The following is an 18499-nucleotide window of genomic DNA, read 5'->3' on the forward strand; positions in this document are numbered from 1 at the left end:
TTGTCAAGGGTCAAAGTAAATGGCAATATACTTTAATAAGCTTTAAGCTCCACATTATCTCCGAGTGGCCTATACACTCAGTGGACTGTGGTATCATATATTGAACTGCAGAATAACTTATTTGTGGCCCAAAGTACCCTTCTGGGATAGCTTTCTATTTATTAGTTTATAAGTTGTCAAAAAAAAAAAAAAGTTAATGTCAAGTAACACCTAATTGAGAAGATGGATTTTTGAGCAACCAAAACCTTAAGGTGTGCTACATATTTACGATTTTTATATTATCTACATTACTGTTTTATCATATTTATAGTAACACTGAGAAGTAATGTTGTGTTTTTATCTTTTTAGCACTCAGTATCTAAATAATGTATGTATGCCAAGAATATATCCACAGAATAGACATCATAAAATTCAGATTTTATTTGCTAACAATGAGGGACACAATATTTTTCAGGTAAATGGCTCTTATCACTCCATGCCAGCAAAACAGAAACTGCCTTTTCACAAACAATCCTGGATCTAAGAACACAGAAGGTAATCATTCCCTCTTCTCCCAAACATCCCATGCATCACAACCTGGTGTCAGTGAATGACACAACAACAGGTGAGTGGGAGTCCAATTACTCAGATTCTAGTTTGGGCCGCACTGTAAAACACTTGCCAACTTCTCTAAGTGTTTGGATCTCGTTTTCTCATTGTATAAAAAAAGAGTAAATGTCAATACATAAGATGGTCTCCCAAGTTACTGTCAACCTGAGGGCCCTAATTCTGTTTGGAAGCTAGAGAAGATCTTCCCCTTTTATTTTCAATGAGGCACAGAAGAAAATCACTACCTTGGTGGCTGCTACAATATGTTAAAGCAGTTTGGCAGGTTGTTAAAGCCATGCATTTAACAAATTTTCAACATGTACGACAGGAAAACAAAGTCTTCTTCCTCCTCAAACTACAACGTCTGCTATGAAAACTGCCCTTGCTAGTAGCTTGCAATGGGCCTAAGGCCAACAGTACAGAATTTACTACCATCACTTTCCTTTAAGCTTAAAAGAGGATCAAGCGACTTTCAGGGATTCCTTCAGGTTACTCAGTCTGGCCTAACACTGTAAATTTCAGAGCACAGTTTATGGCATAGAGTGGGTTAACTGTCCTTTTGCAGAACCTTTTATGGCCACAGATACTACTTTATTAGTGCATTCAGTATTACTTCTCAAGATCCTAAACATAGCATACTGGTAAGGGAGACAAGCGATCCTGATATTAATTACAATTCAAGCGAATTTTATAGGAATAAAAGGCTTTATTGACATACCTTGAAGACTTAGGCTCTGTGTGTAACACATTTTACTTCCAGGTTTCAAAGATGGACTTTAAGAACACAGGTTTCAAGAAGAGAAGGTATTATTGTTCACTGGATTCAGGTGATAATTTTAGGTCCTACAAATGTCCAACAATTTATCTTGGCAGTTAGCTTCAACTCTAATGCATGCTGATGCTCTAATAATTCCTACAGTTGTGTGTAAATATTTTTAAATTCCTTTTATGCTAAAAATAAATAAATACCCAACTGCCATGGCAAAATGAAATAGCCTTAGACGTACCTATTAAATAAAGTTTAAAGCTAATAATCTGACTTTTAGTTAAAGAGCAATTTGACTGGATTTGGTGAAATATTTCCTTATCCTTCTATTTATTTTTCACCATCTCTGCCAGAAAGTCTCGAAATCATTACCATTTTTTGCCTTTTAATTTCTTTAATTCAAAATAAATTCAACTCATTTCAGTTTATTGATTCAGTATTAATTCAATTTGTATTTACTATGTAATGAATTCAACAGCTATATGATACATATAGAAGCTGCCAGGTAAAGAGAATTCTATTCCCTGGGAATATACAGGTTTATGGTTCCCCCTTACAATCATTATATACATACAACGTAGAATGGCAAAATAAATGGGTGAAAATATATTTCCATAATTCTGCATTATTTAATTGTGGAAATACTACAGAAATCGCCTCCCAGTATTCTGAACTGCCATCTTACCAATATTTCCTAGATTCAAGTCATTTCCATTTTTTCCCAATTTATTTACCTTTGTTTTAGATTGTATACCAGACTAACATTGTATCATTAGACAGTGACTCATATGTAATGTTATGTTCTGAGCTGACTGCCTGCCTATGCATCTCAGCAAAATGCTAAACAGCAAGCAACTCAATCAGGAAAATCAGCAGGAATTGTAAACACAATACACTAAAAGCAGGATATGCTATAGTTCCTTAGGAAATGGACTTATCTTAATGGTTGTCTTAACTTAAAAAGGAAAAAAAAATCCACATTTATAGAAAGGTAATTAGAGGTAGTTATGTATGTTTACATTTGTATGTGCGTATATGTGTGTATGTATAGTTTTGTAATGAACATTATTATTTAAAATTTACAAATGGAGGGGCATCTGGGTGGCTCAGTCGGTTGGGTGTTTGACTTCGGCTCAGGTCATGATCTTGTGGTTCATGGGTTTGAGCCAAGCGTCAGGCTCTGTGCTGACAGCTGGGAGCCTGGAGTCTGCTTTCTGGATTCTGTCTCCCTCTCTCTGCCCTTGCCCAGCACTCGCTCTCTCTCTCTCTCTCTCTCTCTCAAAAATAAATAAAACATTAATTTTTTTTAATTTACAAATGGGAAATAGTAAATAATTGGTGATGACACCCCCCCATGGACAACCTTATTTTTAAAAACAAATTTTTTAATGTTTATTTATTTTTGAGAAACAGAGTGCAAGAGGGGGAGGGGCAGAGAAATAGGAAGACACAAAATCCGAAACAGGCTCCAGGTTCTGAGCTATCAGCACAAAGCCTGACATGACGCTCGGGCCCACCAACCGTGAGATCATGACCTGAGCTGAAGTTGGACCTTTAACTGACTGAGCCACCCAGGCACTCCAGGATTACCTTATTTTAAAGGCTAGTTGTACACCTCACAAAAGGTAATATGAAAAGCATGGATTGGACACTTCTCATTGCCTCTTATTTCAGTTTTCTTTCAAGCGCACTATGTCACTTACCATATACTTTGGATTTCACATAGGTCTAATGAAAATGTTTATAAACAATTTTTCTATTAAATCATCCAGTGTTAATTCACGCTTGAGAACTACTTAATTTGGTCTTTATCCATAAAAGAAATAAGCATACAAACTATTCTCTCAAGGCAGAATGTCTCCAAAACCTAAATATTCAAAGATTTCAGTGCAGTTTTCAAAAAATACTATTCATATGATCAACATATTTCCAAGTATTTATGACGAGGCACTCAGCTCCTGTTGGCTTTACCTGGGGAACATCTGATTTTATTTTAGTAACCCGTTTCTGTTCACGGCCTACCGTTCAGAGATTAGGATGCACCCCCCAGTGGTGGTAACATGTGGAAAGCACAGAGTCATGACCAACCACCAGATGGGACATTTGGATATTGGCAAGAATTCTTTATTTTCCTGGCTACCAGCTGACAAACTCCATCTTGCATTATATATTACTGAAAAAAAGCAGAAAATAGAAGACGGTCCTGAAAACTAAGGCAGCAGACTGACCATCAGGAAGTTTTGAACTCTAAGTTGAAAGTTTATTCATTAAGTCTTATTTTTTTGTTCTCTTAGCTAGCCTTATTGTTGTTGCTCCTGCTAATTAAAAAAAAATTTTTTTAATGTGTATTTAGTTTTGAGAGAGAGAGAGAACGCACGTGAGTGTGGGGCAGAGGGGGGAGGTGGCAAGGGGCAGAGAGAGAGAGAGAGAGAGAGAGAGACAGAGGATCTGAAGCTGGTTCCATGTTGACAACAGAGAGTCTGATGCAGGGCTTGAACTCATGAACCATGAGATCGTGACCTGAGCTGAAGTCAGATGCTCAAAAGACTAAGCCACCCAGGTGCTTGGCTTCTGCTACTTTTACTATTATTTGGCAGCAAGGTTGAGGAGACATAGAATGTGGGAAGTTTGGAAGACAAAGGTTTTCATCCCAAAATAGTTGATTGTTAATCTGATGGGGAAGCTGCTAATATTATATTGGCTATCATTTACCTTTATGAACCTCACATATAAAGCTGTGACCAAAACTATCTTACTTGCACAAATATTAAGGATTTGAAATATAAAAAGTGTTTATCACAGTGCAAAGCACATAGTGGGTTCTTCATGAATGGGAGCTACTCATTTCCTAATTAGTGAGTTTTAAATCCTTATTCCATATCAAGTAACTAGAAAAGGGGTTGGTAAACTCTTAAATGACAAGATAGTAGGGGCCCTTGGATGGCTCATTTGGTTAAGCATCTGACTTTGGCTCAGGTCATAACCTTACTGTTTATGGGTTCAAGACTCATGTCGGGCTCTGCGCTGACAGCTGGGAGCCTGGGGCCTGCTTTGGATTTTGTGTCTCCCTCTCTCTCTCTGCCCCTTCCCTGCTCGTGCTCTCTGTCTCAAAAATAAATAAACAAACATTAAAAAATAAAGGGACAAGATTAGAAAATACTTCAGGCTTTGCAGGTCAACAGGAAAAAAGCAAGGATATTGTGTGGATACTTGTATAATAATTTTAAATGCAACCATTTAAAAAAAATAAAAACTATTTTTGCTTATTGGCTATTAAAAGTCAAACAAATCAAAATCAAAAGCGGAGGGTGAGGCAAATCAGAGCCACCAGCTGTCACTGCTCATCCCTGAACTGTGTGATTTCAATTGAGAAAAGAAGTAAAACAACTCAGCCCATTTTCTGTTCTTTTGGTAAAAAAATATATATATTTGGTCTCAGCTAAAATGAGGGATGATCTAGGAATTGCATATATCAGTACTATCATTACACCTTAGAATAAAAATTCTATTTTATGAAACTAACTTCAATTGTCAAATACTTCCATCATCTAAAAAATTCTAAGACATAAAGTATATAAGCCTCCATGGAAAAAAAAAAACTCAGGAAAGGGAAGTAAGTGAAAACAATTCCATGGAGAAAAATACTCCAAAAAATTTTTCTTTGCCATTCAAAACCTAAATACGCCTTGGTAAATGGCAGAAACACAGATTGAAATATTCATTTTTGATATACTATAGCTAATACTGACTTGGCTACTCATTTATTATGCACTTACTGTATTCCACACACTGATTTAGGCCCAGAGGATATGCCAACAAACCAACCAACCAATTGATCAGCATCAACTTAAAGTATGCATTCTTTATGATTCTTTAGAAGGTGATGAGTGCTATGTATTAAGTATTTTGAAAACTAATGAAGCAATAAAGAATGATACTGCACTGTGTGTGTGTGTGTGTCTATGCGTTGCATGGGACAGGGAAGTGGCAATTTTACATAGGGTAGTTAGGGAAGATCTCCCTAATACAGAAAGAAGCCAAGGGAAGTGAAAACACTAGCCCCATGGTTACCTGGGGAAAGAGTATCCTTGGCAGAGGTAAAGAAAATGGCCCTAATACTGGAAGATACCTGGCCTCGAAAAGAAACTGCATAGTGGTCATGTGACTAAGGCAGACTAAGGAAGATGGGGGAAAAGGAAGAAAGTCATAAAAGGTTGTGCCTTGGAAGCCACTATCCTGGAAGCACTGGTAAATGCTTTTATCCTCTGAGAGAACTGGGAAGCCACTGGAGGGATTATAACAGAAGAGTGGCATGATCTAAATTCCATTTTGACAAAATTCCTCAATAACGATTTGTTTCTGGGATTCTTTTTTGTATTTAATTTGACAAAGAGTGTAAGTAAATTATTTATCATAGTGAGATGTTTTCTTCCATCTAATAGATATCATTTATTTTAGCTTTATACACTCATTTTTTATTTTAAAATAAGAGTTTTCAATAACCAAATTATCCATATATCCATTTACTGTGAAAGCCAATAAAGATATATTCAATAGGGCACCTGGGTGACTCAGTAGGTTGGGTGTCCAACTCTTCATTTCGTCTCATGTCATGATCTCAACCTGCTTAAAATATTCCCCCACCCCTCTCTCTCTCCTCCTCTGCTCCTCTCCCTTGCTTATGCTCATTTTCTCTTAAATAAATAAATAAATATATATATATATATATATATATATATATATATTCAACATGTATATATTCAATATATTTTTTTTTCAATAAATGTTAGGTTCCAGATTCTATGTGTGTCACCTACAATTAAAGGATGGTTCAGATATATTGACAAGGCCTAGAATATAATGAGAAACCATAAAAAAGCACTAAGAAAACACCAGGAAAAAAACACCAGGTATAACGAAGAGTAATCCAATCCATCATCAAGCCATAACACCTGCTGTATCTTATTATCACTAATTCTACTAATAATAATGCTAATCATGATGATGACAAATTAAATGGTCAATGAAAGAGCAAATGGGTAGCTTCTCAGAAAAATAATTGCTACTAACTGTGGGGGATTCAAAGGATATCCTTTTCCATTTATGTAAAATGAGAAGGTATACAATTCTTCTATCTGTACCTCCCCATGTCTTTAAGCATTTTTCATGTTCTTGGTTCCATTTCACCAAAGTGTGTGGTTTTCTAGAGGTTTGACAGTCTTTACCTTGAAACTGAAAAGAATTCAAGAGGTTTTTTTTTTTTTTTTTGAGATTTCCATGAATCATTTCTTACCAACTAGAAACAATCAAGGTGCCACAAAATTAGAATTGGTAATCAATAGCATAGAATCATGTAGTAGTGTGGCATGGATTTCCAATGAGGCATTATGAAAAAGGACACAGGATTAGATGGAAAGAAGGACTTAATTCAAATGTTAGCTCTGTGACTTGCAGTTGCTGTGGGCATGTCTGCTTTGTATCAAGTTAAATTTATTTATTGTCTTGTTTATTTCCTTTCTATCTAGGACAAAATTTTATCTCGAGGAAATTAACTGACCTGACCATAAAGGAAGTCAGAACTACTGGGACTTCAGAGCAATTGAAGCTAGATGAAGAAGTACTTGAAATATTGGGTGACCATTAACAACTGCAGCTCAGGAAGAAACAGCATGGCATTGGGCGATAAAAATCAAAAGAGTGGTATAAATGGTGAAGACTGTCTAAGGGCTCAGAGGATACTGAAACCATAACTAGAAGGAGTAACTAGTAAAAACTACATAGAAATGGTTGATCTTGCACAAGAAAAGATATTTGAAGGAGAGGTAAGGCTTCAAGAAATGGTAACAGAAAGGCACTCCAAAGGAGTGAAATGGCTAGTGATCATAGTTGGTAAAACATAAGGCATGAATACAGCAAGGGAAGATGTCTACATTTAGCTTCAGTAGGGAGCTCAGACAGAGGGAGAAAAAGGTAATAAACTATGTGAGGAAGGTAGCTTGTAACCAAATCATAGGGATCTCAAACAGATTTTTATGATTTTAAAATTTTGTTTTGAAGCCATGAAGTATGCACCTTGCATTACAAGTTCTTGTTCTTGTCTTTATTACTTCTTTAAGGCAATTGTCCCACGTTTGATTATATCAGATTCTATACTGAGTTTTGGAGACAACCAATACAATGGACAAAAAGATCAAATTTTAATGAATACAGCCATGAAAAATTTTAATGCTATTAAAACTTCCTATAATAAAAGCTCATAGCTATTTTTTCCATGGTAAAGCTTTCCAAGTAAAGAGCTTTTAGCTTCAAGTTAGAATTATGGGTTACAGGTTATAGTCCATTTTATACTTCTTCTAACTAGCCATGTGACCTTAAAAATATTGTTTAAGCTCTCAGTTAAAGTTTATTTTATAAACTTAAAAATTGAATAGTTTGGTTTAGATATCCTGAACACTCACAAATGAAGTATTTTAATTTCTATAATTTTATTTTCTTACTTTAATGTTTATGTATTTAAGAGAGAGAAAGCAAGTGAGTTGGGGGGTGAGGGACAGAGAGAGAGAGAGAGAGAGGGAGGGAGACTCTGTGCTGTCAGTGCAGAGCCCAATGCAGAGCTCAGTTTCACAAATCATGTGATCATGACCTGAGCCAAAATCAAGAATCAGACACTTAATCAACTGAGCCACCCAGGTGCCCCTCTTATTTTAGTTTTTAAGGAAAATTTTTCATGCATGTTAGTACTAATGCCATATAGACCATGTCTAGACAACACCTTCACAAGGTCAATCAATTTACTATGAAGTTTCTAACAAAACCATCCATTCTTATCATTCAAGCAGTTTTCAATATGAACTTCTGAGAAAGGACAGATCACAAGGAATAATGAGAAAAGCATTTACTTTATAAATCAGGTACCAGAAGTTTGAACTTCAGTCTTAAAACTCTAGTAATCTTGAATACACTAAACCTCATGAGTCTCATTTCTCTTTTCCAAATAATGTGATTTATTTTCTCTGTGCCTCTTTGCTTTTGAGGCAATGTCCTCAAACCTTTACTGACCATGCCATTTTACTTTTTGGGCAGCAGCTGAATACTGATGGATTATATGTTCCTTTGTAGTTGACTTAACTCATCTATTTAGATTGGTTTTGGTATTTTTGAAGAAAGAATTTATCTCACCAGTGTATCACATATCACAGAAACACGGTATGTTTGATCTGGAAAGCCAGTCTATTCCTCTCATTTTACACATGAGTAAACAGTCAGAAAAATTAAATGACTTTCTCAAGATTAAACAGTTGTAATATTTCCTCACTGGTTCTACCCCAGGAGAGTATAAAGAGTCTTCTACACAGCCAGTGCATTTTAATTCCATTTCTAAAATTTTACTCAAATCAGCCGTACTGGTTCATTGTAAGTTAAAAATAAGAAAAAGGCGAGGGGGGGGGGGTGGTGCCTGAGTGGCTCAGTCAGTTAGGTGTCCAACTTCGGCCCAGGTCATGATCTCGCAGTTCAGTTCGTGGGTTCAAGCCCCACATCAGGCTCTGTGCTGACAGCTCGGAGCCTGTAACCTGCTTTGGGTTCTGTGTCTCCCTCTCTCTCTGCTCCTCCCCCACTTGCACCTGTCTCTGTCACTCGAAAATAAATAAAAGTTAAAAAAAAAAAAAAAAAGAAAAAAATGGGAATTTGTTCTTTCTCCTGAACAGTGGGCTCTTAAAGTCCAAATGTTATATTGTATTAAATAAAATATTGGTCATTTGGTAGAAAGTTTGTAGAAGTAAAAAATTAAGGCAGAAACTGTCCCTACTTACCTTTCTGTCTTAGTATGTATTATACTAAATCTGTGTCACGAGCTGAGCACAGATTAAGATCAGAAAACCTGAACAGATGCAAAATGGGAATATGTAAAAAAAAATCACAAAATATCACTTCTATGACACTAATAATGTTCTATATTTGCCTTTCTTTATATAGTCTCTTTATATAATCAGAAAGATTTCCTGAAAATAAGTTCTTTGTTTTCTGAAAGCCCATCTGCTCTTGATGTGTGCATATTATCTAATGAGACTATTATAATTTTCATCATACACCCTGGATTTATGGAAAGATGCAAGTTTCAGCTTAGTTCTTTCTTGATGTAAACTTGCTTGACCTCCTCTCAACATAGTTAGCACCTATTAGAAACTAACATCATTCTCTCTGCACACTCCCCAGACTCAGTGAGTAACAAAATAAAGTCTTTTAGCCAACTTCATATCGAAAGGGAAAAGGTGAAATCAATGGAACAATAAAAACTGCAATCTCTTTTTGTCACATTTTATGACCTCATCACCAACAAACTCCACAAGGTCATCACTGCTTGTATTAGTCTGTTAACGGTCGGGGCACAATCACTGCTACCTTTTGAACTGGAATTTTTTTTTTTTTTTTTTACAATATTGCTTTTTGTTTGTTTTATTGGATGTTACTATAGGTTCTCCCCTTTTGTTTAAAATGAACCTCAAGGAAGAATGCTATCACAGAATGCAATAAACCCATTCAAGAAAGATACATATGGTCCTCCAAAAATATCATTTCAGATAACTTTCTGTTGCCCAGACATATCAATTCTTTATAGTTTATAGTCAACTCAAGTATCAAACCAAAAGTAGACAAAATTAATGCACTCAACATACAGTTGATCTCAATTCCTATTGTGACTTCTTGAGACGCAGAAGAAAAATACTTTTCTAGGTGTGAAAAATATATAGTCTATGTGATGTTAGCATGGAGATAGACACATTTTCTTTCAATAAATAACAAAATTTTAAATGTAAACTGCCAAGATTGATTTGGTTGATTATAGCCTCTAGTTCCTTGTTAAAATAGCACAGCCAAGAAGGTTGTATTTTAGTCCACAGTCAAAAGAGAAGTTGCCTATCATGGTTTTTAAAGTTTACTTAGAAGATTTTATGTATTAGAGAACTGAGTTTAATAGTAACTTCAGAAATCTGCATTAATGAAATATTGGAAAGTTAGGTAGGAACTTGCAGATATAAAGACCCTGTGAATTATGCTCACAATTGTCCTTTCTAAATTAAGCCTCAGGGCGCCTGGGTGGCTCTGTCCGTTGAGTGGCAAACTTCAGCTCATATAGAGTCTGGCGGTTCTGGAGTTTGAGCCCCACATAAGGCTCCCTGTTGTCAGTGCAGAGCCCACAATGAATCCTTTGTCTCTGCTCCTCCTCAGCTTATGCACCTGGGCTCTCTCTCAAAAAATAAAAACATTCAAAATAGAAAAATATATATTTAAAAATTAAGCATCAAGATATTTTCTGTCTTCTCAATATCTTTCAGCGAACGTTGCATTCCATCTGTCTTCTACTGAGTCTGTCTTCTACTTCTAATCAGAATACTGACTCTTCCCATCTGGTTGTTAAGAACAGGGACACCTTCAGCCTTTACTCAGGAATTTTCGCCTGCCCTTGACATAACCGAATCTTGGCTCTCATTAACAGTTTCTGTCTTTTAGGCAATCTTTAAATTCTTTCATCCTCTGTTTATCTTAGAGCCCAGACATCATCTGAATATTCACTTACCTCCTTGTTGGCAATTCACTATTTTTGCACCAACAGGCCCGAAGGCCTCCCATTTTGCATTGTATGGCAACCGCCTTAGCTTGTATTACGGTTCATAATTCTCCATAGTAATATCTTACCAATTCCCTTAAATCTAAGAGAAAATTGGTAAGTGGGGATAGCTTTGCTTTTCATCTTAAGCCTTCACTCTGAAATTAAGACAAATTGAACAACTCCTACAAAGCCCTAGTTGCTGTTATATGAAAATAAGCCTCACTTTATCTCTTCTTCAACTATGGGCTTTCAAGTCCAAAATGGACTTGAAATTGACTTTTCAAGTCTATTCGAATGTGACAAACTTGACTTGAAGTGGACCTGAAATGGACAAAACAGACTTTTCAAGTTAAACATCTTAAAGCTCTCATCTTTGCACAGAGCTTCCCATTTTCCCTCTGCCTTACTTCCTTAACCCCAGAACACCTGCTTCTGACTCCATCAGAATGATCTCTAGCACTCCCTTTCCTCCAGTTTCAGAAAAGAAGTGTGTTTTCTTCCTTTCTGAGCTGACCTCAGAAATGAGCTCTATATTAATTACCTATGTGACCCCAGGCAAGATACTTAGGTTCTTAAATTCTCAGTCTTCTCAACTGTAACATGGGCTTATTAAGCTTCCATCAAATTAATTAATTAATGGGTGGGGGATGGGTGAAATAGGTGAAAAGGATTAAGAGAACACTTAATCTTGATGAGCAGTGAGTAATAATAAGGAACTATTGAATCACTATATTATATACCTGAAATCTAATGTAACACTGTATTTTCACTACACTGGAATTAAAATTTTAAAAAATCAAAAATAATTCTGAAAAGAAAAAAAAAGAGATAATAATTAATTAAATAAAAGAACATGCATGAATGCTTAGCAAATTTCCTGGCATTTCAATTATAATAAAATGCTGTAAATATTTGTTAGTCATCTCTTTTGTTGTTGTGGTCGTTCAGAGAAACAATCAGAAATGCTTGTAAAAATTCATGTACCAAGGTTGTAGAAAAGTGAATACGAAAATGTCATGCCCTGCAAATTAAGGGAAGGGCTTTATAAAGGAAACCTGAACACCAAATACAGGAAGAGCCATTATTCACTGTATTATCACCATCCCAGGAAGAGACTTGCTGTGGACAGTGAGATAGTATTCCCAATGAGGGACAAGGCCCCCTGCCACTTTACCTAACTATTTATGGTATAAATAAAGAAGCATTCTTTGGCAAGGATAAACAGGGAGGCCTCTGACATCCAACAATGTACATGTCAATTTTAGCTGCAAGGAGAATTTTCTAAGGATTCTTCTCAGTAAGTTAGCTTCCCAGGTCCTTATGAAAATTCAGATTCAAGCTTCTCAGGGAAAAGCACAACATGATCTATAGGAAACTGAGTTTCATTCATTCATTCCTGCTGAACAGGAGGAAGCCCATTCTCCTATTTGCTGTAATGCATGGTGACTTGATATTCTAAGGCCAGTCGCTCTATAATTCTTATCGCTCTACTGAAGGAAGGTAGGTGAATACTGGAAGTGAAAATTTTCAATCAACTGGTAATAGTTTAAATAAGTTATACACATTTGGTGGAAAACTAAAGAGCCATTAAGAAGAGCTTCTTACTGAGAATTCAAATTTTGAAAAAGAAAACAAAACAATTCCGAGTAGTATCTCTAAAAATAACATAAAATATGATAGATATGATTTTCTAATATACTTGAAGTTTTGCAGAAATCATAATGAGTTTGCTTTTTAAGAAACAGTAAAAGAGGGGTGCCTGGGTGGCTCAGTTGGTTAAGCATCTGACTCTTGATTTCTGTTCAGTTCTCAAACTCATGGTTTGTGGGATTGAGCCCTGTGTTGAGCTCTGCACTGACATTGTGGAGCCTGTTTGAGATATTCTCTCTCTCTCTCTCTCTCTCTCTCTCAATCTCTCTCAATCTCTCTCTGTGTTCCTCCCCCATTTGTGTGCTCTCTCTCTCTCTCAGATAGACTTAAAACAAAATTTAATCAAAAAAAAATAATAAAAGAGAGTAAACCTAAAAATAGAGGAGTTAACTCAACAGAAATATAATAAACAGTGGGAATCATACAAACATTATATAAAATACATGTATCAATTAAGGAAATACAGAGTGTTCTTAAAGAGAATCTAAGCACCCATGACTAGTATCATTTCGTATTCAAGGAAGTTTTAAAAAGAAGTTAAAACTTGGTAGCAAAACTAAAACTTGCGGAGGAAAAGGAATAGTCTATTAAACATCACTGTCAATCCTACAGAAATGTAAGCCTTTGTGGAATCTGATTGATTTGCACAAGAATTCTATCTCTGTTCTTAAAGCCAACACTACTGAGAAAGCCGCACACACCAAAACCAAGCATCAGCAGGAGTAGCCGCAGCAACAACAATGAAAGCAGAAAAGAAAAGGCCATAAACATTAATTTAGTTCACTAGAAGCCCCATTATCATCACTGTAATCTTCAAAGTTAGATCACTCTGTGGTAGCTTCAGATTTAGTGTTAGAATCTTCTGTGAGCAAATTGAAGAAATCAGCTGCTATCATCTTCTGAGCAGGGAAATTTATTCTGTGTAATTTAATGTAAAAGAGCCTTTTATACTTGTGACCATTATACTCTTCCACATCAGCAACAGCAAGATACACTGAAAAGCCAAGGGTTGTTTTACAAGCTGGACTGCTTTATTGATGCTACAAGGAAATAGACAAATTTGCAATGTAGGACACTGCATGCGGATATTTCCAAAGCATTTCCCCCCAGTTTGTATATATTGCTCCAAAACTGGACTTTTATACATCAAACTCAAACTCATGTTTATGCTGATAAGGGTCAACTCTAATGGTGGGTTAAAAAGTCTCTGAAAGAGACCTGTTTGTACTTTTAGTCTGACCTCGTATGATTTTGACTCAAATAATCTACCATTCATCAAGAAGTCTCAGAATATTTGCAATCTCTACATCAAAGCTGAGAGATTAGGAACCATTATCCCTTTATGCTTGACCTACTATTCATCATGTTTAACGGGTCCTAATGTCTCCACGGGTGCTGGATTTCTTTAGCATTAAGAAGAATTCAAGGGGAGCCTGGGTGGCTCAGTTGGTTAATTAGGCTCAGTTGATTTTGGCTCAGGTTGTGATCTCAGGACCTGTGTCCTGAGTTCCAGCCTCATGCCAGGCTATGCACTAGCAGTCTGGAGCCTGCTTGGGATTCTTGCCCACCCCCCCCCCCCAAATCCCCCTCACCCCATGCCCTCTCTCTGCTCCTTTCCCACCCATGCTCATGCTCACCCTCTCTCAGAATAAATAAATAAAGTTAAAAAAAATAAAATCAACTTATAAAACATGGCCTCTAAAGTCTAATAGGGTCTGGCCTCGGCCTAAGTCAAGAGTAACTTCTGGTGCTCTTCACCTTCTTGCCTTCTAATGGAGATTTACCTATAGTGGCTCCACCACAGTTCTTAGAACTTACCAGACTTTTCTGATCAGGACCTTTCCCCCTCATCCTGTCTATGCATTATGTCTGACTCAAGAAGTCTCTCCTGCCTTCTAGGATTAGGTTAGGCTTCCTCACTTGTTAGTTATAGCAACTTACATTTCTCCTCTGTAGCACTTTTCCAAATTTTATTTAATTTTGCCATTAATGAATCGATTAAAACCTTGTATCTCTGTCGCAACCACTGACATGCAGATTTCATGAGAATACAGGCTGTATCTTTATATTTATTTCTACTATCACCAATGCCTAGAAAATGTCTGTACAGAAAAGGTTCTCAATAGTATTGACTGCATGAATTTTGGGGATGTCACTGACAAGTATTTGGCATATGTCAGCTAAGGACATCAACCTGGCAAGGTTATAGGAGCCAATATATGTGACCTCTGATGGAATATCAGTCCAACATATTTTAGAGGAGATGTATATGTATATATACACACTCACATTTAGGCATACAGAGGACTTTCCAGCAACTAAAATTCTTTTTTGGCCACTGAGGGGCCCAGGGTCAGTCAAATGGAGCCTGGGCAACAGTTTTGAGCACCTTAGGTTCCTAAAGATACATAACCAACTATTTCTAAAATATTCTCAGCATGCAACAGACTGGGAGGAAGCAGTAGCCTTATCAACATCTTTTCTTTCTGGACTTGGAACGAAAACTCAAAAGACATAAGCAACAAAACAAGTTAAAAAGTTAAAGCCAACACTATTGGTATTCTAGGCATTGTAAGTATACTACAATGAGGCTAACAAAGAAAATATAAAAGGTTTTACGATATGCTAAGTTCTGTGGTGACTCAATGGCACACATTAATGACATTAAAAATGACCCATTAATCTCAGGCAAACATTTAGGTAATATACTTGCTACACTAGGCAATATATACCTTTCAATTAAAAAGGGTATCTATTTTATATTTTAAAGGACAAAATAGCTGAGTTCAAGGCCAATAATGTAAGGAGAACTCTAGAATTTTAAATTTCAAAAGTGCAATTTGGTTATTTCATGTACCATAAATCAATGTCCTGTGTAATCAAAAAAGGAAAAATGAAAGTCTGTCTAAATTAATAATAGTTGAGCAGCCCATGTATATTAATCTAATCTAACAGGTTTTATTACTCTGCAGAAATTTTCTCAAGGCTTAATATCTCTTATGTAAAAAAGAAAGGATTGGGATTGATTAAAAAATATAATTGGGGAAAGTATTCATTTCAACTATAAATGAAAACTGGTAATGAATGAGCAATGAATGACCATGAGTTCTGTCATTGCTCAGTAATCATATTTAACAGAGAAATATAGTTCAGATTAAAATATGCTGAGATAGAGCTGGAGAGGAATTTAAAAAAATAAAACCTAAGTATTTTAATTTCTAATTAGGTGCCTTGAAGCGGTGAGCAATTTCACTGAGACTAAATTGCCCTTGCTACTTAAAGCCTTATAGCTAGATGATATGGTCTAACAACGCCAACAGTTACACAATTAAAGTGCCTAGGATTTTGTACATTTTAAAACATTTGAAAAAAGCTTCCAAGTACAGTATAATAATGGTCATTATATAAAAAAAGATAATATATGTTAAGAAACATAAAAATATGGGTTTGTATATATAAATGTAGATATATATGTGGTATATATTTAAAATATATATAAATAATACAATAAAACAAAATTGCAAAAGAAAAATTAAGCAAAGAGAAAAATGTCCCAATAAAAGAATATAATTTGTTTTATGGTTAAACCACATAATGTGTACATTGATTGTTAGAAGAGAATCTCAAATGGATTGCATGTCTGTTGGCCAAGAAGAAAAGAAAAAACATATTAGGTCAATCAAAAGGGGTCAAAAATGACATCAGATATTTAGAGGAATTAGGAATATTCATGGTACTTAGTCCAGAAAAATTCCTCCTATAGGTTATCAAAGGGCACTGTCAAACAATGAACAAATCCTTACAGTGAAAATGACACAGTTGAGTTAATTAAATACTTATTATTCGGTGCTAGGCCACCTAGTAGGTGGTAGGTATTTAAAAAGTGTGCACAATAGGCGGGTGCGCACCTAATGTCAGCTGGTCTGTCCAAACCGCCTGAGAGCCACCCCTAGCCCCCCACGTGTACCCATTTCACTTCAACAAGATAAAAGAAACTATCACGAACCAGGAAAAACTCGCCAAACTGCAAGCACAATGCGCCTTGGTGGGAAAGGAAACTGCTCGGAGAAGGAAGGTGGTTCATATAACAGGCGACAGCAAATGATAAAAAACTTCAGTCCACTTTAAAGACTTTAGGGGTAAACAGTATCTCGGGTACTAAAGAAGTGCATATGTTCAAAACCAGGGAAGAGTGATCCACCTTCACAAGCCTGAAGTTCAGGCATCTGGGGCAGTGAACACTTTCACCATCACAGGACAGAAATGCTACCCAGGATCTTCAATCAACTTGGGGAAGACAGCCTGCCTAGTTTAATAAGAAGACTGGCTGAAGCCCCACCCAATCGATCTGTGGCTGGACAAGCACCACTTACTACCAGACAAGAGGAGGGGGAGGAAGTTCTAGATCCTGTGGAGAATTTTGATGAAGCTTCCAAGAATGAAGCAAATTGAACTGAGTCCACTTCTAACAAAGAGAGAACTTGATGAAGTTACTGGGAGCCACTATTTTACATTATGGCTGCTTTTTAAAATTTTTCTTCATGGATGTGGAAACATCTAGATCTCTAATATCCCAATATTTTAATATTTAATATTCTAATTTTTTAATGTTTTATTTTTTTATATTTGAGAGAGAGAAAGACAGAGTGCAAGCAGGGGAGGGGCAAAGAGACAGAATCCGAAGCAGGCTCCGGGCTCCAAGCTGTCAGCGCAGAGCCTAATGCGGGGCTCAAACCCACAGAGCGTAAGATTATGACGTGAGCTGAAGTCGGTGTTTAACCGACTGAGCCACCCAGGTGCCCTTTAATATTCAGTATTTTAATATTTTAAGCCCAAGCCCCTTGGACACTGCAGCTCTTCTCAGTTTTTGCTTACACACAATTCATCTTTTACAACTAATTAAGCTGAAGAAGCCTGGGAGTAAAGTTTGGGACAATGTTAATAAGTTTATTTGCCTAGTAAACAAACAAAAAAATTAAACATTAAAATATAAAAAGGGAGAAAACAAAAATTATTCGGCCATTAGATTTGCATTCTGACTGGGAATGTCATAAAACAAATTTCATTGCATTTGAGAAAAGCGCTGTGCTGGGGAAGACCTTTTTGTTTTTGGAACACACTACTAGCATGGTGAGCCTCACGGAGTCTTTGCTTCCAGACGTGTAAATATGCTTATAGGTCAATGGCGTCATACCAGAATACACTGCAATAGAAGCACATCTTTCCTCATATGAAAAGGATAGGTATCTGTGCATAGTTTCCTAATGTTCTGATATAACCAAGCTATGTCATCATGAAACTGATGGCTGGCACAACCTTCAGCCAATCATTCATGTTTCAGTCAGGATAGGTCAGATTATAATGCACTAACAAAGAATCTGTACATTACAATCACTGAAAATAACATTCATTCATTCATCTTACCCATGCTACGCATCAGACATGCCTGGTGTGGTATACACTGCCATCTGGATGATCACCATGGCAGGAAGAAGGGAGCATGGCAATACATATATTGACTCTTAAGCGCTGTTCCCTTGACATAATACATCTCACCCATTTCTTTGACCTAAGCAAGCAATAAGACTACAACTAAGTTGAAGATAATGATGCTCAAGAAGGTGCTGAGAGAAACTATAAGTGAGATAATATTTTCCAATGAAGAGTTGGAACACATTAGGGCCTATGACTGAATACTTCCCGTAGATTTTAAGGAAAAAGTAAAAAAAAAAAAAAATCAGTAATGATAGCAATAGAGGCCTCAAAGTTCTGAGCCAGATTGTATGGCTGCACTACTTTTGGCCTGTGACTTTTTGTTAGATAACAAAAGTCCACCTAATCTACAGAAAAGTCTCAATCAAGTACAGCAATGGAACTCCCAGGAT

The 18499-nt window shown here is 36.4% G+C and overlaps 1 pseudogene; it reads left to right on the forward strand.

The window, feature by feature from the left end:
• LOC106983150 (transcription factor BTF3-like) overlaps positions 1-17258 on the forward strand; it is a 37793-nt pseudogene extending 20535 nt beyond the window's left edge.
• The last annotated feature ends 1241 nt before the right edge of the window (positions 17259-18499 follow it).

This window comes from Acinonyx jubatus, chromosome D4, assembly GCF_027475565.1.
Source record: "Acinonyx jubatus isolate Ajub_Pintada_27869175 chromosome D4, VMU_Ajub_asm_v1.0, whole genome shotgun sequence".
NCBI classification, from domain to species: Eukaryota; Metazoa; Chordata; class Mammalia; order Carnivora; family Felidae; genus Acinonyx; species Acinonyx jubatus.